The sequence below is a fragment of the Giraffa tippelskirchi genome, chromosome 4 (assembly GCF_054371585.1).
Source record: "Giraffa tippelskirchi isolate mGirTip1 chromosome 4, T2T-mGirTip1v1.2.pri, whole genome shotgun sequence".
NCBI lineage: Eukaryota > Metazoa > Chordata > Mammalia > Artiodactyla > Giraffidae > Giraffa > Giraffa tippelskirchi.
Genome location: NC_137278.1, coordinates 24,156,676 through 24,182,079, shown reverse-complemented (window position 1 = coordinate 24,182,079; position 25,404 = coordinate 24,156,676). Strand labels below are relative to the sequence as shown.

Below are 25,404 nucleotides of genomic sequence, written 5' to 3'. Positions count from 1 at the left end.
GTTCTTGAGGCACATATCTCGCCAATGGTTAGATCTTCGGCATTTTCATTCCCCAATCAAGCAAAAGGAGCTATAACTGGCTATGCATGTGTGTCCTCGTGCATGTGCAAAGTTTCATCAGTCATCCATGCTTTGAATGCTTATCCTCGAAAGAAACAAAATACAACATACAAATCAATGAAGGGAAATTTGATATTAAGTCTAAAGGATTTTTCTAAGAATTGTTTGTATCAGCAACAGAGGGAAATGTTAGTAACCTCAAACTACAACTCACTTAAAAACATTTTTCAAATAAGAAGAAATCTTTCAACAAGCAGAATCCTCTTTTGTATGAAATTATGGAAAACTATGGAAGGAAAGATTATTAGGGGTAAGTTAAGCATCCCAAAATGTTTGTAAAACTTGCCTTAGACCGAAGGGTGAACAGCAGAGAAACATAAAGATGCAAAACGGTTAGTGAGATAGTTGAAACAATTGTTATAGGCCTTAATACTCACCTCTTGCCAAGAATCTGGTACCCTTCTGATGGAGGAGAAAAGCCATCTCCTCCAATTCCTTTCTTCTTCCTGATGTCTGTCCTGTATCAAGTGGGGAAAGGCATACCCTGAGTTCAGAGATATCCTTCTTAGGAAGTTCTGCGATATCCTCTTTGTTTTGCTTATGTAAATAATGGTTTAGGAAAGAGGTTGAGCCAAGTACTGCTGTAAACAATATACAGAGAGAACTATCCTGAAAAAATCTAGTTGCCACCAATGAGAATGTTCTCATATATGTTCTTTGAAGGTACCAGGAGCTGACTGTCAGTCACAGCCTAAATGTAGATGAGTTTAAGGAAGTAAGTTGAGGGAAGTGTGCAGTATGAGGATTTCTATATACGAAGAAAGCACACATGCTGGCTCTACCTCCAAAAGTTAACAAAATGACACTAGTCCATAGTCGTGTTATGACAGACCATTAACTTTGCCTCTCTAAGCCCCAATCTATTCTGTAAAAGATAAATGCCACCTACTTCAGAGGATAGTATATTAGGTAGCTAAAAATGCCATAATAACACGCTAGACAAGGTGGCTTAAAACAACAGAAATGTAGGTTTTCACAGTTCTGGAAGTCCAAGATCAAGATATTGACAGGGTTGGTTTCTGATGAGACTTCTTTTCCTGATTTGTGTTTAGACAGTTGCCTTCTCTCTGTGTCCTCACAGGCCCTTATCTCTGGGTACACATGTTTCTGAGTCTTTCCCTCTTCTTAAAAGGACACCAGTCCTATAGGATTAGGGCCCCACTCTCATGGCCTCATTTAACCTTAATTCCCTCCTGAAAGGCCCTGTCTCTAAATATGGTCACAATGGGGATAAAGACCTTAACATATGAATTTCAGTGAGACATATTTCAGTTCATAACTGAGATTATGTGGACTATAGGGAAAACATATGCAAAGTACCTAAAACAGTGCCTCATGCATTACAGATTGACCCTCAATGATACTGACATTTTTATTTAAAAACTTGACAGCAATTAAAACATGCAGGTCTAAGCGTCAAACTTTGGACAATAGTGACCCCATGATAGCAAGGCCATACAATTTGTAGTTATAATTATCCCTCATTTGATAGGAGTATAATTGGGTTTGTTAGTAGATCCCAGGGCTCATAAGGTCACAGTCAGCTTCTGAGTCAATTAGGCTCTTTCCAGAGCCCTGGATCTGTTAATTCCATCTCAGGCCTGAAGTACCATATTCAATTATCATTTTACCGTAGAGCCACCCATCCCAGGGGACAGCCGCTGCCATTTGTCTTCGCTGAAGCTTGACCACACTTGAAGGAAGGTCTGCAAAGTGGTCATCTACCAGACAGAGAGCTTTGATAGAAAACTTTGGTCACAGACCTTGGTTCCATATCCGTGGGAACTGTTCCAACCATAGAGATATGTGGGCTGATTAAAAAAATTGTACAGCGCTGTGAAAATTGAAGATTGAAGATAGTACATATGAGAGCTAGGAATACCTCATTTGTCTTTAAATTTGATTTGTCCTCTGATTGCAAAACTCCTAGCATAAAACCACTTAACCATGAAAAGCTAATATTCACACTCTCAGTCAGATGCTGACCAGAAAATGGTTGTTTAAGCCTCAGGCTTGGAGGGGCAGATATGAAGCCTAGGAGTGCACACATTCTTTTGGCTCCCTGAGTTGCTCTCTAGGGAAGATCAGACTGAACACTCAAGCAGAACCTGCATCGTCTGGACACTTAAAGGTAGTTAACTCCAGCCTCCTCATTCTTTACTCTTTTTTTCTCATCTCAATTATACCTCAGAACGTATAAATTATTGAGCCAAAGAACCTAAGGGCTAGAAGGGAAACTGGTGATAGTATGTTCAATATATCAAGAAGGAATAGAAACTCAGTAAGATGTGGTGTACTCTCTGAGAATGCCCAACATCTCAGCATGAAGCAGGGATGTGATTAAAAAGCACATCTCCTGAGTCCCAGACCAGAACTCTGCTTTAGGCTGTGGTTATACACAGTGAGAACTAGGTTTAATTTATTCCGTGCACCAAGCCTATTATAACTTGCATTATTAAGAGAAAAATTTTTTAAAAAATTATTCATGAGAATTAAACAGAGAAATGCACTAGATCATTGTACTTGTTTGAAAATTCTTTTCAAACGATTGTAGACAGACCTCTCAGAGAGTCCCCAAGATTCCCTCCCCATATAACTCTTTCCCTTTGAGTGTGGGCAGGATCTGTGACAATGATGGGGTATCACTCCTAAGAGTAGCCTGGAAGTAGCTTTGCAAGGCGAAGCTTAAGGAATTTTGCAGATGTAATTAAGGTCTCTAATCTGATTCTGAGTCCATCAAAAGGGATATTGTCCTCATTAAGCCTAACCTTGTCAGGTGAATTGTTAAGGAAGTTAAAGGGATCTGAAGGGAGATTCTCTTGCTGGACTTCAAAAAGCAGGCCACTCTTAAGTTCTACAGATTCAAGAAGAGTTCTTTCAACAATCATGTGAGATGAGAAGACAACCTGAGTATCAAATGAGACCATAGTCCTGCCTGACCCCTTGTGAGACCCTGAGAAGAGGACTAAGCTAAGTCATGCTCAGACTCCTGACCCACAGAAACTGAGGGGTAATAAATGGAAACTGTTTTAGCTTCTAATTTTATGATAATGTATTACACAGTAATTCACAACTAAACCAGATTTTGGCAACTAGAAGTGGAGTGGTGCTGTAGCACAAATCTAAAAAGACATGAGAGTGGCTTTGGAATTAGGCAATTGACAGAAACTGGAAGAATTTTGAGGAGTATAACAGAGAAAGCCTGAATTTTCTTGAACAGATTGTTGGAAGAATTATAAATTTTGAGGGTGCTCCTACTGAGGGCTTAGAAGGAAATACATAACATGCTACCAAAAACTGGAGGAGGGCTGCTCCTTATTATGTAGCAGCAGAAAACTTAGTGAAATTGCCTTGGGGTTACATGGAAAGTGAACTCACCAGTGTTATACCTGATTACTCACAAAGGAAATTTCCAAGATGCAGCCTATTTTCTTCTTCTTGCTCATAGTAAAATATGAGAGGAGAGAGATAAATTGAGGGATGAACTGTTAAGACTAAAATAAGACTGTATGATTTTGAAAATTTGGCCTGAAACAGGTTCTGTTCAACTCTTGAGCTAGGAATGGTTTTTATATTTTTAAAGAACTGATTTTTTAAAAGAAAAAGAAAACAAAAAGGAAGAATATGCCACATATGTGACTTGCAAAATCTAAAATAATTACTATCTAGCCCTTTACAGAAATGGTTTGGCCACCTCTGTTCTAGAAGATGAAAGTAAAACCTCTCAGAGTAAGGCAGCATGTCTCTGGGATGCCTCTATAGTCATAGCAGGGTGGAAAAGAAAGGTAATGGATGATGTATTCTGAACAAAGAAGAGAGAACCAGAATCTTAATAGCTTCAACTCTAGTGATGGGAGGAAATTTTAGGAAACTCTGGCCCATTTTCCAGCCATTAGTTAGAGCTGTATCTAATCCATTTGGGTAAATTCTAGAACAAGGACAGCCTGTCACACAGCATCTTCTTGTATCTGTCAATTTCCAGAACATAAATCCTACAGTGTTTAATCTGGAGACACCCTTAAGGATTTTGTTCAAACCACTTCACTTAACTGATTAGAAATCTGTGGACAAGGGTGGAGGAGACTAGCCTATTATTTAGGGTTTATGCTCAGCTGCTGTAACAAAAGACTCAACAAAACAGAAATGGCTTAAATGAAACAATTATATTTTTTCATTTTATGGAAGTGTAAGACTGGATAGCTCAGAGCCTGAGGAGCTACTCTTATGCTATTTCCAACAAGAGACTTCTATCTGTAGTCTAGCCTGTCCCTAGACATCTGCTCTAGGCAGTGGTGGAAGGGGAAAGAGGAAGTGAAAAGTAAACAGCTTCTTCCTTAAGCAGCAACATTTCACCTTAATCACCCAACAGTAACATTTCACATTTGCCAGATTATAATGACATAGCCACACCTAGTTGCAAAGGAGTCTGGGTATATAATGTCTATCTAGGAAACTCTGCTAAAACTTGGAAAGTTTTACTACTTAAGAAATAAAAAGGGAGTGGGTGCTAGGATGCATTTGATCTCTGTCACAAAACAAAATTCTGAAAGTAAAGGGTAAAGTTTAAGACTTTTTGTGCTCATTTCACATCCTTGGAAGTAGAATCTGAATTTCCTGAACCACAGAATAGAGGAACTTGAAGATTATTAAAGGTCATTGAGATCAAGAGCCTCAACTTTTGACTACATCTAAAAAATAAAAAATGACTTGATTGATATCCCACTGTCAGACAATGGTAGAGCTGATGATTGTCTATAAGGCTATGCCTCCACCATTGCACATACAGACCATGGCACATAGCATAGGGCACTACTATAAATATTCAAAAAAATTTTAAAGAAAGGATGGAAGAAAAATGAACAAAATGGAAAGAAAAGGAAGAAGAGAAGGATAGAAAGAATAATGAAAAGAATAAGTGGAAACACTGGCAGAGATGATATGCTTTTTGGAGACACACCTGTTTTTCCCTTTCCTGCTTGTCCGATTTACCCTGAGCATGGCTGCACCATGGCATCAGGGTATCCCTAGGGCAAGTTGTAGTCTGGCTTTCAGCTGACTAGATGAGGTGGCTCATCATGTACCACAAAGGACTTACTGCAGGATGGATTAGTCTCAATCAATGATGCTACCAGATATGGCAGCGGACACTGGAATGTGGTGGCCATCATCCATGTGAGAGAACTCCATATGGTGGTAGCCACTGGAATATGATGGGCACACTTTGGTCACATAAATCAGGGTGAATAATCAAAACTCCTAAGACAAGGGAATAATGGGTATGCGGAAGGGCTAGCTCAGGAATTCAGGCAGGTCTGATTAATATTTCATCTTGAGATTGATCTGACCAATGAGGAAGCTGAACTAATGATAACCAGATATCCTCAGAAAGAATCTTCTGGACTTAAAGGGGCCATGAGCTCTAAATGGACAAGATTTCTACTTAAAGCTAAAGCTCTCAGAAAGTTCAAGACATATAGAGATTCACTGGAGATAATTCATAATTCATAACTCAAAAATCCATTCTTTCTTTCCATATCACTGCCCTGGGTCCTGGATTCTGAAGCATGAAGAATTTAAGTCAGTGGAGAGGAGAAGAGGGGCAAATTTGGTTTAAAGGGACAGAAGAAAGTACACAATGAAGACTTTGGCATTTTAATCAGAGGAACTCTTTGTGACCCCAGGAGAGATCTAAACACTGAGACAGTCCTTCATCCTTCTGGAAACCCCAGGGAGACTCCAGAGGTAGTGGTGAATCGTGGGTGTCAGATTCCAAACCAGAGTTCTCAGTGTGCCAAAAGAGATCATATTCATACACATCCTAACAGGAACACTATGAGACAGCAGGAATGTTTGATGAGAAAAAGTAATCAACCAAACTAAATGTCCCTCTAAATCTCAATTGCTCTTAATAATAGCTAGTAACAATTTCTTACCAATTGTAGTCACTGTTCTAAGTACTTCACGTGTACCACTTTGAAGTAACCATATGATCTCCATATTTTAAATGAAATTATTGCACAGTGGTTAAGTAAAAACTCTAGCCTGGAGTTATTTGGTTATTAAGTAGTGAAGCTGGGATTTGAACCTACTTGGCTCTACAACTTGCCTGCCAGGCCACTAAACTCTTCTGCTTGTCAGAACTGATAATCTTTTTCTGTTTGGGGGTCTTTTCATGCATCGATCATTTTCTTTAGCCTGTTCTGTCTCCTTGGTAAAAGGTAAGCCATTCAATGTCAGGGACTGTGTTCATTCCCCTCAGGCCTTTTACCTAGTGCCAATCATAGAGTTGGTATCTTGGAAATGCTTGAATGATCAATTACTGAAGTTAAACTTTCACAGTCTGGTTAAACGTTCTCTGCACATTATTGTTCAAAGGCAAATGTGAGCTCATCCCCACCAATTTCCTTTTCTACTTACCAGTAAATTGCCCAGGCATTATATTAAGAGCTAACAGCATAAGCTCCCATCCCATCTCCGTAGCTAATAAAGAGGTCAGAGTGCCGTCATCAATAATGAGGGCACTGCAACACGGTTCTGACCTGAGCTGACACCAATGAGCCATCCTTGAAGAGTGAGTTTCTTTTTGGCTTCTTTTATTGGCAGCATTTCACCTTGTAGTCAGCTTCATCCTTTACTCTCTGGGATATTGCATTGCTGAGACCTAAGATTAGTTGCTCGTGAAAGAACGAGTGGGTGTTTGCAGCAGGCTCTGTTAAAATCATTACCCATTCTCTTCCCAGCACCGCCTGGACCAAATGCCTAGATTCGTGACTGTGTTGAAAAAGCGGTGCTCAAATCCATTAATCCCATCCTTTAAAATAGATCTTTCCAGATGAAGAAGAAAAGTAGAAAACATTTTCTTTGCAGTTATTTTTGGAAAGTGACCTGAGAATATAAAGGGCACTCAATAACTTTTTGTTGAATAAACGTGTGAACAGAAAACCATTTGCAGAATTCTACATTACGAAGACCCCATTCCCAAAGGATTGGTCTTTTGCCAAGGATAATTCCCCCACGTTCGCCCACTTAATACCCTATGACCTTCCTCTTGTAAAATCTACCAACTCCAGCATGTATTTCTTCATTCACTCATTCATGATTCACTTAGTAAAGGCTTTTATTGATCAAAACCTATGTGAAGTGGCAATGCAAAGTTGACATAGATAAGGTCCTAGTGCCCAAAATGATCTGTTGGCATCTATTCCTTGACTTCATGTTTCTGCATGAAATTGTTGATTTGCATGCATATTTTAGGAAGACCTTGAAAATTCCTGAAGCTCCTTGCCCCTAAATGGCAAAAGTGGTCACGGGAAGAGCCTTTCTCATCTCAAGAACTTGATACCCTGGCCACAGTTTATCAGACTAAAGATGTGTGGCTGTTTATAGATTAGAGCACTCCTCAGATTGTATCTTGTGGGAAATCTAAAGAGTGGGTTAGTCAGCAAAAATAAAAGTGGGTAGAAAAGTTATATAATTCGCTCACTCCACTAAAAAAAGAAAAAAATGAGTAGGCATCTTTATTAGTCAGGAAAAGTTATGCTATTCTGCAATAACAAATAAGTCCAATATCTCAGGGTGACTTAACAAAGGTCTGTTTCCTATAAACACTTTTTATCTAGTTCTCTGGTGTATACAGCTGTGGATGGCTTTACCGCCTTATAGCTACATCATCTAGAACATGCAGATGTGGCCATGAGGCATGGCTATAGCCAAGGGAGCCTGTAAAATTATGCATAGACTTTTCATTACTTCAAGCTGAAGACAACATGTGTCACTTCTACTCAGATTTTATTCCCTAGGACTAGTCAAATGAATCCACTTAATTGCATAAGGCTGAGAAATGTAAGGAATCAATATCTGATAAGTATTACTCTCTCTGTCACATACAACAGATACTATATATTTATAACTTAGATGGCTACCATAATTTATAATATACATTATCAGAACACCATTCAAAATTTAAAAATATAAGTGATGAGATTTTTAAAAATGTAAAAGATGTTCTAGTACATTTTCTCCTTGCACCCTGTTTAGTCTTGCACATCCATTGGAGACCATGATTCCAGAGTTACTAACATATCATGATGTAGAGAGGGTCTCTGTAAGGCACGGTTGTATCACTGATGAAAAGAATTTCTCTTTTTTTGCCTTTCCCTATTCTCCTTACAATGAATTGCATTTTTGGAGATAATCTGAGTTTACTTTTGTTTCAGATGGCTTGAAAGAATTAAGCTAACAAAACTCTCCTCTGCCTAGCCTCTCTGGGACCCATTAGAACAATCTAATCTAGACATGCCATTAGCTGCTTTCTGACTCCAGAGAAAAAGCAATGTTATGGTTTCTTGTTCTTTATTGAATGTTCCCCCAAATCCATGGGGATCCCTTATGCATATTTTTCTTGCCCTTCCCAGCACGGTGTCTGGCACACGCTATTTATTCAAAGATAATTCATTGACTTAATGGACATGAGTTTGAGCAAACTCTGGGAGATAGTGAAGGACAAGGAAGTCTGATGTGCTGCAGTTCATAGGGTCACAAAGATTCTGATGCAACTTAATGACTGAACAACAAAAACAATCCAATGATGATCATTCAGCCTCAAGGCCAGGTTGATTCACAGGACAGTAGTTCTTCCTACTTGTTGCCCTTCACACATGGTATCATGGATTTTTTTTTTCCAAGAAGGAAAGGACCTTGGATTTAATTCAGTACAAAACTTTTATCACCCAGATGAGGAAATTAGCAAATTGAGACCCAAGTATGCTGAATAACTGGCCTAAGTTCAACCATTGATCTTAGTAGCAAAACCCATTATATAGTTGAGTTGTTTTGTCTCTTAGAACTTGGCAGGGATGGTGAGGGAGGGAGAACATAAAAAAGAAACACAAAATGTAAAAACAAACCATGATTTTACTTAGTCTTTGTTTAGACCTTTCTCTGTCTTTTATGAAAATTGACATCAAAGATACAATGCTAATTAGAACATAGCATAAAAATAAGGATAATAGAATGTTTGATGGAAGACTGGAAAACAAAATACTGTTTGAAGCAACCCTTCCATCTGTTTCAGAGAAGTCCAACATAATAAGCCCACCAGCATCTTCCTGCCACATAATCTTAAATTAATCCAGGCAGTAAACTTCATATTTATAGTGCAGACTATAGGGAAGAGAGTTCATTTCCAAGGACTTCACCAAAATGAGGACTTGATTTTACAAACCATCTAATTTTTCTGGACGATTCTTGAAAATCTTCTGAGAATTTAATGATATTTGTAAGTCTCATTAAATGTTAAGTTATACCTATATTTAATGGAATTCTAACATTCGTTGAATGACCAACTAAATTGAAATTTTATAATGAATGACAGAATGTATTAATTCATTCACTCAACAAATATTCAATGGGAATTTATTCTGTGAAGACACTGTTCTAAGTGCTGAGGATAAAACAATGAACAAGGCAGGTATGTGTCTGTCCTTATCAATCTTACAGTCTTAGTCCCTGGGGATCCAAGTTTTGATTTCTCTGAATCTCTGGAGTCCATGTGAGACCTCCATCCTGTGCCTCAGTAAATCTTCAAGGGCAAATTTTGCACTTAATATTATAGTCTAGCTTCCTGGTACAGAGTTTAGAAGAAATGGCTTTGAAGTGATAACATCTGGGTGTGAATCCTAGCTCTGCTACTTACTAGCTCTATTTCTTTAGTTACTTTGGTTACATACAAACCCTGTCAGTTAGCTATTGCTGCACAAGACAGCAGCCCACAACTTAATAGTTTAGCAAAGCAAACATTGATTATTTTCCTCAGGAGCTCATGGCTCAGTCGGGGCTCAACTGGGGCTCCATTGATCTGGGAACACCTGCTAGCCTGAGCAAGTTCTTCTCATGGAGATAGAAAAGTTTCAAGAGCTCCTAATCCGCAGGACTGGGTAAGATGACGTGAATGTGCATGTTAGTTGCTCAGTCGTGTCTGACTCTTTGTGACCCAATGGACTGTAGCCTGCCAGGCTCCTCTGTCCATGGGATTCTCCAGGCAGGAATACTGGAGTAGGTTGCCATTTCCTTCTCCAGGGAATCTTCCCGAACCAGGGATCGAACACAGGTCTCATGCATTACGGGCAGACTCTTTACCATCTGAACCACCAGGGAAGGCTTGATGTGTATGCTCACACCATATTCTCCACCAGCGGCAGTTGTTGTTATCCTTCAAGTTTTCCCTTTGACATTTGAACAACTTCCTTGAATGTTATGTTGGTCTACTGTTCACTGACTCTTCCCTGCCTCAAACCTTTTTACTACTCTGTTGAAGCTCCCACTTCCTCTGATTAAACCAACTCCTGCCTCTTGATAAGGGTCTAGACTTGGGATTTGTAATTACAGGACATTCTCTGAATCACCTCTGGAGGAACCTCTTGCCCAAACTCCATATCTTCCTTTCTAGGGCTTTCTGTCCCAGCTTGAGCATGGATACAGTGACCAGTTCCCCTCCAAGAGCCCATCCGAGAGGCAAAATTCACAAACTGTGATGCTAAAGAAGAGTAAGATCACTCCTGTTGTGAATGCATGGTATAGATTTTCAAAACTTATCTTCACAGCAGTGTGTAAGGTCATTTACTACTCCCATCCAATAGATGAAGAAATTATTGGCAGGTATTAACTTTGTGAACTTTAAATTTAAATTAGAATGAAATAATATTTTCTGGGTTTTAGGGAATTAAAAAAATAACATCCCTCTTTTCCACTCACATATTCTGTATCAATGAGAGATAGATGAAGAAGTCAGATGAATGGAGATCTAAACACTAGCTTTAAAACTGACAGATGTGGGAAGGTGGCTAATAAATTTAGCAATGATTGTTTACTACTACTGATTCCTAAGCTTAGACTGCAATAAGCTCTAGTAAAATCTATTGTGGAAAATATCAGGTCTCCTTCTCAGGGGCAAGTCCTTCCACTTATGAGGAAAAGGAGACCAGAGATAAGCATATCCTAGAAAGAGTGGGAGGAGTTTAGTTTGTGCAGCTTCTGTTTCCAGATTTGCCAGGCAGTTGATTCCTCCTCCAGCAGAGAGGAATGACAGGGGATCTGCAGAGATACAAGGGAGATTTTACTGTAAAGTCTCTCTAGGTAGACCTGAAACAGAGAAAAGAAGATGCCCCATCGCTCCTATTCCAACAGCCAAAGCAGATCAGAGCACTTTAGAATTCTCTTCATTTTCCATTGACTCTTGGGAATGTGACAATTACCCTAACACAGAAGGTGTATATGTTCCATCATCTTCATATTATCCCCCATTAGTCATTCCATTAATAAAGATCTATCCTGTGGATATACTTTTATGACCTGATAAGGAATTCATTTTCCATTTTATAAATACAATTTGGATAGCTTACACTTTCATAGGCAAGGATGATATTATTTTCCACCTCTACATTTCTGTGATTGTCAGAAACACTGTTATTGTTGCTGTTTTTCAGTCTCTCAGTCATGTCTGACACTTGGCAACCCCATGGACTGCAGCACACCAGGCTCCCCTGTCCTTCACTATCTCCCGTAGTTTGTTCAAATTCATGTCCATTGAGTCGATGATGCTATCCAACCATCTCATCCTCTGTCACCCTCTTCTCCTTTGCCCTCAATCTTTCCCAGTGTCAAGGTCTTTTCCAATAATTCAACTCTTCACATCAGGTGGCCCAAGTAAGAAACACGGATACCATGAAATAATACATGAGTATACAAAAGATAGGGCTTCCCAGGTGGTTCCAGGGATAAAGAATCAGCCTTCAATGCAGGAGACATGGGTTTGATCCCTGGGTTGGAAAGATCCCCTGGAGGAAGGCATGGTATCCCACTCCAGCATTCTTGCCTGGAGAACCCCATGGACAAAGGAGCCTGGCGGGCTACAGTGCATAGGGTCGCACAGAGTTGGACACGACTGAAGCAATGTAGCACGCATACAAAAGATAAACATTTATGCCTACTCCCCTGCTGTACACTGAGGAAAGGGAATCCTTCCAATGCTCACTTGAATATGGGCCAAAATACAATGCCTTAAACATGTGTTAACGGGGATCTTCTCCTCCTCCATGAAACCTTTTGAATTCACAAGGATAATGAAACTTCCCTTGAATTGTGCCCTGCTTGTGTCTTTGGTAGCTAGGGAGCTTCCCTGGTAGCTCAGTTGGTAAAGAATCTGCCTGCAATGCAGGAGATCCCGGTTCAATTCCTGGGTTGGGAAGATCCGCTGGAGAAGGGATAGGCTACCCAATCCAGTATTCTTGGGCTTCCCTAGTGGCTCAGCTGGTAAAGAATTCACCTGCAATGGGAGACCTGGGTTCGATCCCTGGGTTGGGGAGATCCCCTGGAGAAGAGAACAGCAACCCACTTCAGTATTCAGGTCTGGAGAATTCTATGGACTGTATAGTCCATGGGATTGCAAAGAATCGGACACGACTGAGCGACTTTCACTTGTGTCTTTGTCTTTTCTGAGTAATCATGTGATCCTTGAACAACCATGACTTCTAGGGAGGAGAGTACTGGTCATATTAGCAGTGGAGGCTTACAGAGATTACCTGACTTGCTCAAGTTCACCATGGAAGTAAATTGCAAAGCTGGGATTCAAATCTACAGCAATCTGATTCCAAATGTGGTTCTTTTAGCCAACAGCATATTTCAATAGTTATTCTTCTTCACCCAAATCATCCAATTGTTGATGTTCTGAGGCAATAAATAATTTGGAAATGAAGATGGATGTTTGGAGAATGAAACCCATAATGTGTATAAGATACACATGCCTCTCTTGCTTAACCGGTCCCCCTTCTAAAGGCAGGGGATGAAAAGGGCATTATTTAGCAAAATCAGACAAACATCAGCTGAGCAAGCTTTTTCTCCCTGCAAGCCCCAGTGTAAGTTTTCAAAGCAGGGGGCTGCAGTTTTCTTCACAGGCAGGAATTTTGTATCATCAGTTTCTCAGTTGTATCAACTGGAATTGCTGGGGTGAGAAGTAAACGTGGAAATTATTCATCCTCTTCATGACAGCCTGTCACTATGACCCCAGACTGCTCAGAATGACCAGCACCCAACACACTAGGCAGAAAGGGATTGTATACACACTTTGCTGAGCACCTACTGTCAAACAAGTGTGGGCACTGTTATCTTGCAGTGACAGGGGACATGGGGACAGCAGAAAGCAGCCTTTCCAATGTCTTCTTGGCCTTTCCTGGAAACATGCCTGTGAGCTCTTCTTATCTTCTCAACACAGTTGGGTTGCATTTGGAAGCTTAAGAGGTGAAGTGGTCTGCTCAAATTTACCCCCCAAAGGAGTGGGTCCCTAGTAGCTTGATGCTGTGCAGAGGTATAAGCCCCTAGGACACACACACACACATACACACAACCTCTCTATTCCTGGAAATTCCTTCTTTGTATTCCTTTATTATGCTTTCTCTGATGCTTACAAAGCTTAAGCACAGGCATGATCTTAACCATGAAGATGGTTAGCCCCTTGGACAGGCAAGGGGACCAAGTGGATCGGTACTCTCCTCCCTAGAAATCATGGCTGTTTAAGGACCACGTGATTATTTAGAAAAGACAAAGACACAGACAGGCACAGCTCAAGGGACATGTCATTATTTTTTGTCAAAGATCTGTGCTTTCACCTAGGGCAGTGGAGTGGTAAGTGAGAGGAGTCTCAGAGGCTTGAGTTTTCACTCTTCAAATACTGTATGCTGGAGCTTCACCCCAATTCTCCAAGGTGAAAAACAAGCAAGCTTGTTTTAATGAATAGCCCTCCCTTTTTTCTAACCGCAGATTTCCTCAAGCCTCCAGAATGAATTCAGGAGAGCATGTGTTCTGAAAGGAAGCCACCTTATTGGGAAGTTTGATATAGGGTAATGAGAAAACTCTATTGGAATGCCTTACTCCAGGAAAACAAGTAAACAAAGCCATCACTGTTTCTTTTCTAAAAAGAGAATCCAAAATGAAAAAGATAAACCCAATTTGTAAGCCAGTGCTTTCTGCCCAACTTCCTCAGTCTGAGTCGGCTATGGAGACTGCTTTCTTAATAAAACCTTGTTTGCCCTTCTAGAATCAAAATAATCTTGTCTTTAATTGCGGAGGAAAAAACAGGACACCTTGTTCTGACAGTCTTTCTGATGCTTCATAACACACTCTGTGACAGAGGACTAAACTGCTAATCTCCACCTGATTCCACTCTTCCTCCCTCCCTCCCTTGCTCCCAGGCTTCAACACCCAGGGACCAGGCCATGTGCTCTGTCTGATTCTAAACAGGGCACCACGCCTTAGGGAAAATAGGCAGATGGCTTTTTATAAAATCACCATGTCTTTATTTATGATCCTGTCTCCTTCTAGAACCCTGCCCTCAAATCTTCATTGACAAGTTTCTTTCGATTATTCAAAGACCTCTCCCAATTCCACCTCATTGGGAATGTTAGATGCTCAGTGCGTTGGCCAGAGAGTTTAGCCTTGTTGTGACCTGCAAGGAACAGCAGTGTAAAAGTGACACGTAGGCAACAAATAGTCTAATAATGTACCTTGTTTGGAATATGGGTGGTGTGTTATTTTCTCAGTCAATTTATCAATTGACCATTAAGAGCCCTGAGAGGCAGTTAACATCATGGTCTGAGTTTTTATGAATAAGCAATAAGTCAATTAGCATGATGGAGATAGAGAGAGGAGAACAGCTATGAATAATTTAGCTGGTTAGAGAAATCGCAGGTTCTAGATGAGGGACTATCTGAGGAAGGTGTTTATGTGAGAACGCGTTTCAATATCAAGTGACACTAGAAACAGTGTCTAAAAGTGTGGGTCATAATGAAGTATGTGAGGTGCACATGTGCACACGCACGCTGGCCTGAACAGGAGTGTGATGGGGTTCTTATACTTTCCATAATCAAAGTTCCACTTCCCATGCATTAAAATACAAGAACATGCCTTCAAAACTCAATTTATTTGAGTTAATTGTATTTTGCTTCATAAAGCAGTTGTTATTGCTCAGAATCTCAGCTTTACCTTCTAATCAGAGCTCTTTTATGGCTTTAGAGAGGAAGAGAAGAGACAAAAAGGATACTGGATGTGGACAGATTCCAGGACAGCATATAGGAACTGTGGTTTATGATGGGCTCCCAGCTCTCTTGATGTTTTCCCATTTCTTTTTTAAATAGAAGAGAAAAGACAAAACCCATATGCTTTCTGATCGTTTTTCTCTTGGATAAAAATGATCTGCCTTCACACATTGCCCGTGATGGAGACAGATGGACCTTTCCATGTCGGAACTTACTCAGTCTATCCAATAACTCTGAAATAGGTATGAGCATCATTCCCATTTCACACAGGAGGGATCTGAGACACACTGTTCAAATTAATTCACCAAAGCCTCACAGCTGCAAACAGCAAAGTTGGGATTCAAACATGCCAAATGGTGCTTTGGTTTGTGGCCTTAACCATTACGCAGCACTGCCCTTCATCCTGAGTTCCAACAACTGGCTGGCTGACCATGTTCTTCTCCATGCCTGCACTGAGGGTAACAAACATCTCATATGTTATTGCTGAGCAAGAGGCAAGGGAGCAGAGCCCCCTGCCTAAAAGAATATTAGCTGCTTTCTTGTTTTGATAATTAACAGTCCCACTAGGTCACTTTGATGCTATATTTACCTATATATCTATGCCTGCCTGCTAAGTCGCTTCAGTCTTGTCCAACTCTTTGTGACCCCATGGATTGTAGCCCACCAGGCTCCTCTGTTCATCAGATTTCCCAGGCAAGAATAACGGAGTGGGTTGCCATGACATCCTTCAAGGGATCTTACCGACCGAAAGATCAAACCCGTGTCTCTTACCTCTCCTGCATTGGCAGGTGGATTCTTTATCACTAAGGCCACCTGGGAAGCCCTGGATAGCTATTTAGGTAGCTATTGTTATCTATTAGCTATGTAAGTATCTTTGACCATTTTTGACTTGATTTGTACTGCAGTCCCATTTGTTGTTGTTGTTCAGTCACTAAGTCATATCCAATTCTTTGTAACCCCATGGATTGCAGCACACTGGCCTCCATGTCCCTCGCTATCACCCAGAGTTTGCCCAAGTTCATATCCATTGAGGCAGTGATGCTATCCAACCATCTCATCCTCTGCTGACCTAGTCTCCTTCAGTCTTTCCCAGCATCAGGGTCTTTCCTAGTTAATCCCAGCATCAGTATTCTTTCCTGGTTAATCCCCTGGACCGAGGAGCCTGATGGGCTACAGTCCATAAGATCACAAAGAGTCAGACACGGCTGAAATGACTGAGCACACAATCATAATTATCAACAGGTAAATAATTTCAGACTGTTTGACTAATTGTTAAATAGTCATTAAAGTTTTCTGACTTCCTATTAATTTGGCATGTGTTTCATCTTTAAATGGTCAAGAAATGCACTGTATTAACTTTAATAGTGGCGAAATAAACTAAAAGGCCAGGCTTCACATTATAGAAATTTTAATAACATTTTGTCACTACCCTCCAAAGAGAGCCCTTTGAGGTAGCATTCTTTAGATTTCTAATTGACTCAGAGAGAACTCAGCTTCAAAATTAAAGGAATAAAGACAGTAAGAAGGAGAAAAACTTGGAGAAGGGAAAGATGTAATGAATGTGTTTATGTGTATGTTGTATGTTTCTACACACACATATATGCTTTACTTCATTTACAATATATTTGCCTTTTTACAATTTGGGGTATTTGAGAAGTATATGAATGCATGACTTATTGTAAAACATTATGGAATATTACAGTTGTAATCACAATACTTGGTCTTTTATGAAACACAGATGAGGTATTTATGAACATTTAGCATAGAATTGGGGATTTTGAGTCCTGGGACCTAGGACTAAAATTTGTCCATATATGAGTAGCTCTGTGAACTTAGGCAAGTTTCTTTTTTGCAATTTTTCTATACCTTATATCTTTTTTCTATAGAAACTGGATAACTATGTATTTGCGGAGCTTCTCTGGTGCCTCAAATGGTAAAGAATCTGCCCCTCCCACCACCACCCCCACTCCAGCATTCTTGTCCATGTGGAGAATCCCGTGGAGAATCCCGTGGGCAGAGGAGCCTGGTGGGCTACAGTCCATGGAGTCACTAAGAGTCAGACATGACTGAGTGACTAACACAGAACTATGTATTTTTACCTTTGAATATCAAAATAGATTAATATGAAAGAATAAATTTTGAAAAGGAAAATACCTTCCTTACATTCAGAGGACTATTATTATGCATTGAAATAATATGGCATAGAATACTCATCCCAGAGTGAATTCAAATACACAACATCACTTAGTGTTCACACTCTGAACCTGTTCAACTTCAGAATATCCAGGGAGTGGCAAAGGCTGTTTGCTGGTAGACCTCCATCTTTAAAGGAGAATCTAGAAAGAATCGGGATTGTATCCATTCCTATTTTGGCCTTAGGAAGGTATAAGAAATAAGTTTGCTCCTAAGGTCTGGCAAGCCGGAGAAAGGAGTTTTTTGTTTGATTGATTGATTTTTGGTGAGGTTTAGTGTCACACTCCAAATTAGTAAGTGAAGAAAAATAGAAGCATGACTATGGATCACTAGAAGTACGTGAACTTCATCTTTCAGAAAGTATGTACTTGGATAAAAGTAGAGACATAATTCTACTTTGCTAAAAAAAGATCAGTTTTCTATTTATACATTATGGCCAGTGAATAGATATTTCTGCAGGTTGAGATCTAAACTTATCCAAATATGTATATGTGTGTTTGTTACTAGAACAAACTAGATTTCCGAGGCATCTACATCATTAGAATGAGGAAGAGAATTTGAGTCCATATGTTCACAACTGCTTATCACCCAGAAGAATAGCAGATGCATATCTTCACAATAAATAAAATCCTATTTCTATTCATATAATCTCTATTACAAGCTTAATAAAGCATTTGCATACTGTTCAAAGAGAAATGAGAAAGACATTGAATAAGATGCTAGGAGGTTTAGCAAATCAGAGATAAATTTGAATACATTTGGAATGATATTTGTATAATTATCCTTTTTTATCTGGTATCTATGGAAACAAACATATATTAATACCCAGAATAGATAATCATGTCTTCGTTAATTTAGGACAGAACCCACCTCTTCCTGACACTACCACAGCTTCAGAGCCTGAAGCTCAGGTCTCCTTTCCAAAGGTCAGCCTTGGACCTAAAGGAAGATGACACAGTCTTGGTATTTGATCAATTTGACCACGCCCTTTCAGACTGTGTGAGTCTAGGGTCTTGTTTGCAGGTTTTCCAAAGGCTAAAATGCGAATTTCAACAAAAAGGACAACAAGTACCAACAGGAGTCTTGTATCAGTGTGGGTAAATGAAAGACTCAGTGGCAGGTTAGGTAAGCTTAGGAGGTTTCTTTGATGATCCCTATTTCTTTAACCACACAGATGTTGGAGCTGGCAATCAGTGCCCAGAGAACAGGTGGAAAAGGAAGCAAAGATGGCGGTCTGCTGATGAGAAGGATCTACATCGACAGCTCCTGACCTCCAGCTGTTGATTGGTTTGTTAATATGAGTTTCACCATTTCTCCAGCTCTGGAAGTCTTCTCCATTCAAAGTAATCTCTGACCACCTAACAACTGGTGAGTCAAAACATGAGATAATGATTTTCTTTTCCAGTCATTAGCATGCAAGGAAGGGCTGGTGAATTCAACCAAACTTCCAGCAGCAGGGAGATTTTGATGTTTTCTTGCTTCCAATATAACTTTGTTTGGACCTGTGCTGGTAACTAGAGGTACCCTCAGGAATTTAAAATCTATGTATTATTCAAAGAAAGCAAAAAACGGTATAGCTCATTTACCTAAGCATGTTGTTGAGGGCCTTTTCCATGGCTATAAGTGACCAGTCTAAGATGAAAGAGCAAGCTATTCTATGCCATCTTGGAGGTTCATAATGAAGATGACAGCATGTGTGTGTCGGTGTGTGTATATGTGTGTGTATGTGTGTGTGTACACCTGCATGCATGTGGATGGTGGTAGGGGATACAGAACATCAGATACTTACCTTTAGGGTTACTATAATTTATGAAGATGCATTATTTTACCCTTTTAAAAAATATTTTTTTGAATATCTACCAAATACTAGCAGTCCTCTAAGCATTAAGGATACAGCAGTGATAGAAACAAGCACATTCTCTGCTCTTAGGAAGCTTGCATTCTAGAGGATGTGCTGGGACAATAAACCAGTAAGTAAATAAATGTATGAGATAGGAGATGCTGGGCAGTGCTATAAAGGAACAGAATGCTGGGCAAAAGGCAAGAGAATGACCAGGGTGTCTTTTCAGTAAGGGTGGCCAGTGAAGTCCTCTCTAATTAGGCGCCATGTGAACAGAGACCTGAATGAACTGAGAGAACCAGCCCCGTGAGCATCTCAGGGAAAATGTTTCCAGGCAGAGGGACCAGTAAGTGTGAAAGGATGTGAGGACACGCTTGTGGGAGGGGTATGAATCTGTCAGGTTCCAAGTAAGTTGTTTCAGGCAAGTCTGCTGTCTGATGAGGACTGCAGTTTTGTAAGGGAGTTAGAACTGACTCAATATTCTTGCTCCAGGACACATAAAAGGTCTCATGTTCTACCAGCTGGCAATGCGTTCCCATCCTTTACCTTCCACTCTAGATTTACATGGTTCAAACAAAGTGTAAACAGAAAAAGTATATAGATATCATGTGCACAAAAAGAGAGGCTTCCTCTAAAAGGGATTGTGCAAATCAAAACTGAGCAGTCATAGGAGATAAATAATACAAGTCGTAGCATGCAGGAAGGAACAAGGAAGATGGCTTTGCTCCTGTCACATCTGCACACGGGTGATAGTATTTCTGAGCCCTTCCCAGTACAGGGCACTGTGCTCTATGCTAAAGGAGGGAAAGCAAAAGGAATGCGTAATCTATGTCCCTGTGGAGTTAATGCCTGCTTGGAATGACAACAGTGCTGGGATATCGTCAAGCTGTCTCAGAGGAGAACAGCCATTGCAGTCTCTGAAGGCACACAGAAAACAGTTCAGAGCCCAATTCTACCATCTCTAACCTGTCAGGCCAAAAGTGACCTTTCAACATGGCAGAAACTCAAGAGTTAAACTCTGTCCTTATACGTACCTCTCAGGCTTGTTAGAATGCGTTAGTTCATGTGTGTAAAGCAACTAGGACCGTCCGTGCTAGATGTTTCCTTCTGGAATGGGAAGGTTATTTATTACTAGGAAGCTGGGAATAGCCTTCAAAATAGACTTTACATAATGGGCAATTTATAGTGTCATGATTTAGTAGTCATTCAGAAGCCTAGATATATCGATGCAGTACAATGGGAATGAATTTGGCATGACTTGTGAACTTTATATATAGCTATAATGTAATCATGTCTGTACTTGCAGACATTCATTAAATGTATCAATCCATTCCCACCTAGAATGCATGCTCATTAAATCTTTCATTTGCCAAAGAAAGCTCAGAACATATGGATATAATAAATTCTTACATCTGATCAATTAGCCATCTCACATATGTTAACTTAAATTTAGTGTATGCCAAATCCTGGACGTATAAAATCTAACTGGATCCTACTTTCCAGGAAAACACACTTTAGTCATGGGGCAGGAGATGTAAACAATATTTGCAACACATTGTGATAATCACTGATACAGAAACACCCTCACTTATCTTGAAAGCTAAGATAAGTGAGGAATTTGCTCCTTTTAGGTGTTGGTGGTGCCTGAGGGAGTCTGAACTTTAAGAAAACATTTTATTGGAGCATAGTTGATTTACAATGTTGTGTTACTTTTAGGTGTACAGCAAAATGAATCAGTTATACGTTTACATATATCCACTTTTTTAGATTCTCTTCCCATATCAGTCATTATGTAGTACTGAGTAGAGTTCCCTGTGTTATACAGTAGGTCCTTATTAGTTATCTATCTCTCTATATATATATAGTAGTGTATATACGTCAGTCCTAGAGGTGAGAATGAAAATAGTATTTGGAAATGCTTATGTTAGGTAGATGAGATTAGTCTGGAAGGGTTTGTGGAGTAAATACAGAGAAAGAGGGGTGACAAGAGAGGAAAGTTGTTGGAGGAACCTAAAGAGCAGATAAAAATGAGGAAAAAAAATGATGAGAGAAGAGAGAGAGATCCAATACAGAAAATCTTGGATCCATTTACCCACATTATGCCATTGAGGACCTTTTGAGCCTCTTACACAGCTTAATGCTGGAGATGGAGAACTGAATGTTGTATGACCACAGGAATGGATGTCACTGACCCCTACCTTGTTTTCCTTGAACGCATTGTCACTAGTGTTTAAGGGAATGTCTTGCCAGACTTCCCTACTGCAAAACAAATCTTTATCTGTTAATTTTTCACAGGGAAGAACGTATGAGGCGGAAAAGTTTGGAGTCAGTGGTTCCAAAGCATTGTTATAAACCAGAAAGTGGATGTTGCAAGATGCTAAAAGAAGTGAAGATGAGCTTTACAGCTGGCAAAGTGATACTTTGGACATCCAAATAGGAAGATGGACCAACTAAGCCTTCTCAGCAGAGACACACAGGGTTCTCCAACTGAACAAACGTGATGTGTTTTATAATATGGAGAGAAAGAAAGAGATTAATTTATTTTAAGACTGATGTAATTTGAGGGACATGAGTGACATTTGCAGGGTAGGCCAGCAGTCTGGAGATCTAGGGAAGAGTTGAATTCTCAGCTCAAGAATGAAGACAGTCTGGAAGCAGAATTCTTTTTTTGGAGGATACTCAGTCTCTGCTCTTAATGTCTTCAGATGACTGGATGAGATCTACCTATGTTATGGAGGGTAATGTGTTTACTCAGAGTTCACTGATTTAAAAAAAATACTTTCATAGCAACATCTGGTCTGGATTTGACCAAATGACTGGGCACCATACCCTTGCCAAGCTGACACATATAATTAACCCTCACAGATCTCAATACAGTTTTAGCCCCTTAGAAGAACTTAAGGGAATGATTCTCTAAACTGGTGCCAAATTTTAAGGCAATAGCTTCATTGGCTGCTAACACTGATGCAGATGATGCCAACCATCAGCAGTCACTTTAATTCCATTTATTTATTTATTCTTTTGATAAACATTTATTGAGAGCATCCTATTTGTCACATCCTGTCATTAGAGAGAAATCAATATGCTGTTAACCTGTCCCAATAAGCCTAAAATTAGAAATAAATATCAAAGCTAGAATAACCCTTAGAAATAATTTAATCCAGAGAAATGGGTTGGGGGGCGTACTCTAGCTTGTGATCATACAGTGTATGAATTGCAGAGCTGGAGTTAGGATTCAGAAAGTCTAATTTCCACTTAGTGTTCTTTTCCTTGAACGAGAATTTAGACACTGCCCATATTTCTGGGCTTAACTTCATGTACCAACCATGGTGTAAACGTCCTGAGAGTGTCTGGGTCTCATTGCACAATCAAACGAGTCACATTAGAATTTTTAGAAGTATGATCATGTGTAGAATGATCCAGGAAAGCAAGAAGACTTTATTTGCTCCTTAGGTGGGCCTCTGAACAGTAGATCTTAAACACAAACAACAAACGGGTCTTTACTCTTCACCTCCCCACTGAGAAATAAGGAAGAGTTAAAAGAGCAGCCATGTGACTCCAGAACAATGTTACAGGAATAAGGCAAAGCCCAAGGAAGAGGGTCCTCTTGGGCAGGGGTGCCATCCTACTATGTAAGTTGTCATGGCTGGTATGAATCTTGTTTTCCATTCCTAACCAGGAAACCAGTCAGCTCAGGCTTTTGAAAGCATCTACCCTGACTGCATGACTGAATAACTCACTAAAATGAAACATACATAAATAAATAACAAGCTCTCCATTTAACATTTAGCTTCTTCTGAGAAACAGGAGACTTAATAAAACTAAATGAAAATGCACTGTTTTTCCAATTTCCTGCCTTGTTCTTATTAATCTATTTTTAGGGAGGTTTTATTTATCTCTAAGTAAGGCAAGAATAGTTGTTGGTGCTTTAGGAAGCAGCCCAGGTGTGTTCTGCCCCACCGAAGTACTTGCACGCTGGTCTGTCTCAATGGACAGTGAATTGGGACAGTGAGGGCACCCTGTCTAGAGGCAGGCAACTTCTTATGCTAGTCAACCTTCTGTGGAGTGTCTTAATGAAGAATAGCCTCAAGCATAGTTGAAAGATAGAAATAGAAAGACACAATTTCATTGTTGTCTGTTCCAGAACTACTTGTTCAAGTAGCCATTATGCACTGTGATTCTCTCTTGATCAATAGAAAAATGAGACACAGATAATTCCAGCACACAGACTGATGGCTGTGCAAAATCTCTGGCCTGGCATTCAAGAACATCTTCTTAAACACAGCTTATAACAGCTAGGTGGAAACTTTATCCAGCTACATCCTGTCATAATCCTCTCCTAGTTGCAGTCACTCTCTACCATCATGTCAGCTGAACACATTATTAGTAGAAGTAATTGGCCTGCCTTTGTGACCTTATTCTCTGGGACTATTTCTTGTGAGTGATATTTTCCAATCTTTTAGAAATCTATTTGTGTCTTCTGACATTCATCATGCTATCTTGGCATTTAGAGCTCTGCTTACATGCAGTGTCAATAAATCAAGCTTCATAGAGAAGGGTGCCAATTGTGTTCTTGAAAAGCAATTAAAAGCTGAGCATGGAGAATCGGTGCTGTTTCAGAAGGAAAAAACTACCATTACTATCCATTTGCTATAATTAATCCACCATCTCCTCAACTCTCCTTTAGTAGCTAGAAAAACCAGATAAGTGTTGTGGTGTTTACAAGTAAAAATAGAGGTTAATTTGATTAGAAGGTGGGGCTTCTTTGGGGCTTTATTAGATTTAATTCTTTGTAAAGAACAGAACAGAACAAAAAACTGGAGTCGTGGGTTGCATCATACCTATCTTGCCCCTGGTGAACTCATCTCCCAGAAAAGGGAAGGAGAAATTTTTGAGATTCACAGAGATCTCGTTTTTAGTAGCTCAGTGAGAAGCAGGGATATGATATAATATCTGCCAATAGCTATAGAAGCAGAGACGAGTATGAGGCGGTGGAAACCAGGACTGCTCTGAAGTCACACACTTTGAAAATAGGTTTCAAAATCGCTGTTGTTTGCTTTATTTTGCTTGTGTGTGCGTACTTTAGCCATTCAGTCATGTCCAACTCTTTGTGACCCAATGGACTGTGGCCCACCAGGCTCCTCTGTCCATTGGATTATCCCAGCAAGAATACTAGAGCGGATTACCATGCCTTCCTCCAGGGGATCTTCCCGACCCAGGGATCAGACTCAGTCTCCTGCATTGCAAGGCAGATTCTTTACCACCTGAGCTACCAGGGAAGCCTTTTATTTTGCTTGGTATACCTCAATCTGAGGAGCTCTTTTCCTGGAACACTGAAATAAGTTTGCTTATTTTCTTGCAGTGTGTGTGTGTATGCTTATGTGCATATGCGTGTGTACACATGTACACGCTTATTTGCCCTTGCATAAATGTGTTTCTTGTAGGAAAGGAAGTCATTTTTCAAACTATACAATATACAGAACAATTGTTAATAGAGAATGGAGAACCTAGTCATCTACTCCAAAAATCATGGACTCTTTAAATCTCTTTTTCTCAGTAAAATGACTTCCAAGAAATTGACTTCTGTGAACATCTCAAGTTTGTACTTTGTACAAGGATTTTTGTCCCTGAACTTTAGTAAGGCCTTCTTTTACTCAAGCCTCCTTTGCTCCCCTGATTTAATTTCCACTTCATTATCCAGGGTTCCCTTTCTGGACATCTAGTAATGCTCCTGAACCCACCAGTTCACTGATTACTCAGACAAGATCGGATTCCCATTTCCACACACCCCTCTCCCCAACCTTCCCTAGATTCACTGAGTGATGAGGTACACTGAATAAGGAACCATATGCAAATAAGAGACAGTCTGTGTTCTTTTACATATATATATATATTATTTATTTTTAATTGGAGGATAATTGCTTCACAATGCTGTGTTGGTTTCTGTAGTATAACAACACGAATCAGCCATAAGTATACATATAACCCCTCCCTTTTGAGCCTTCCTCCCACTCACTCCCCCTAACCCATCCCTCTATCTAGGTCGTCACAGAATACCAGGCTGAGCTCCCTGTGTTTCATAGCAATTTTCCACTATCTATGTATGTTTCACATGACCATGTGTAAATTTCAGTGCCACTCTCTCAATTTGTCCCACCCTCTCCT

General features: G+C 39.9%; 1 long non-coding RNA gene across 1 annotated transcript in view; it reads left to right on the top strand.

Moving 5' to 3' along the window:
* LOC145545005 (uncharacterized) overlaps positions 1-25,042 on the top strand; it is a 50,013-nt gene extending 24,971 nt beyond the window's left edge. Inside the window, exons 2-3 of the long non-coding RNA XR_014081785.1 lie at positions 18,574-18,767; positions 21,535-25,042. This is a non-coding gene — a long non-coding RNA (uncharacterized LOC145545005). The remainder of the gene's footprint in view (positions 1-18,573; positions 18,768-21,534) is intronic.
* The last annotated feature ends 362 nt before the right edge of the window (positions 25,043-25,404 follow it).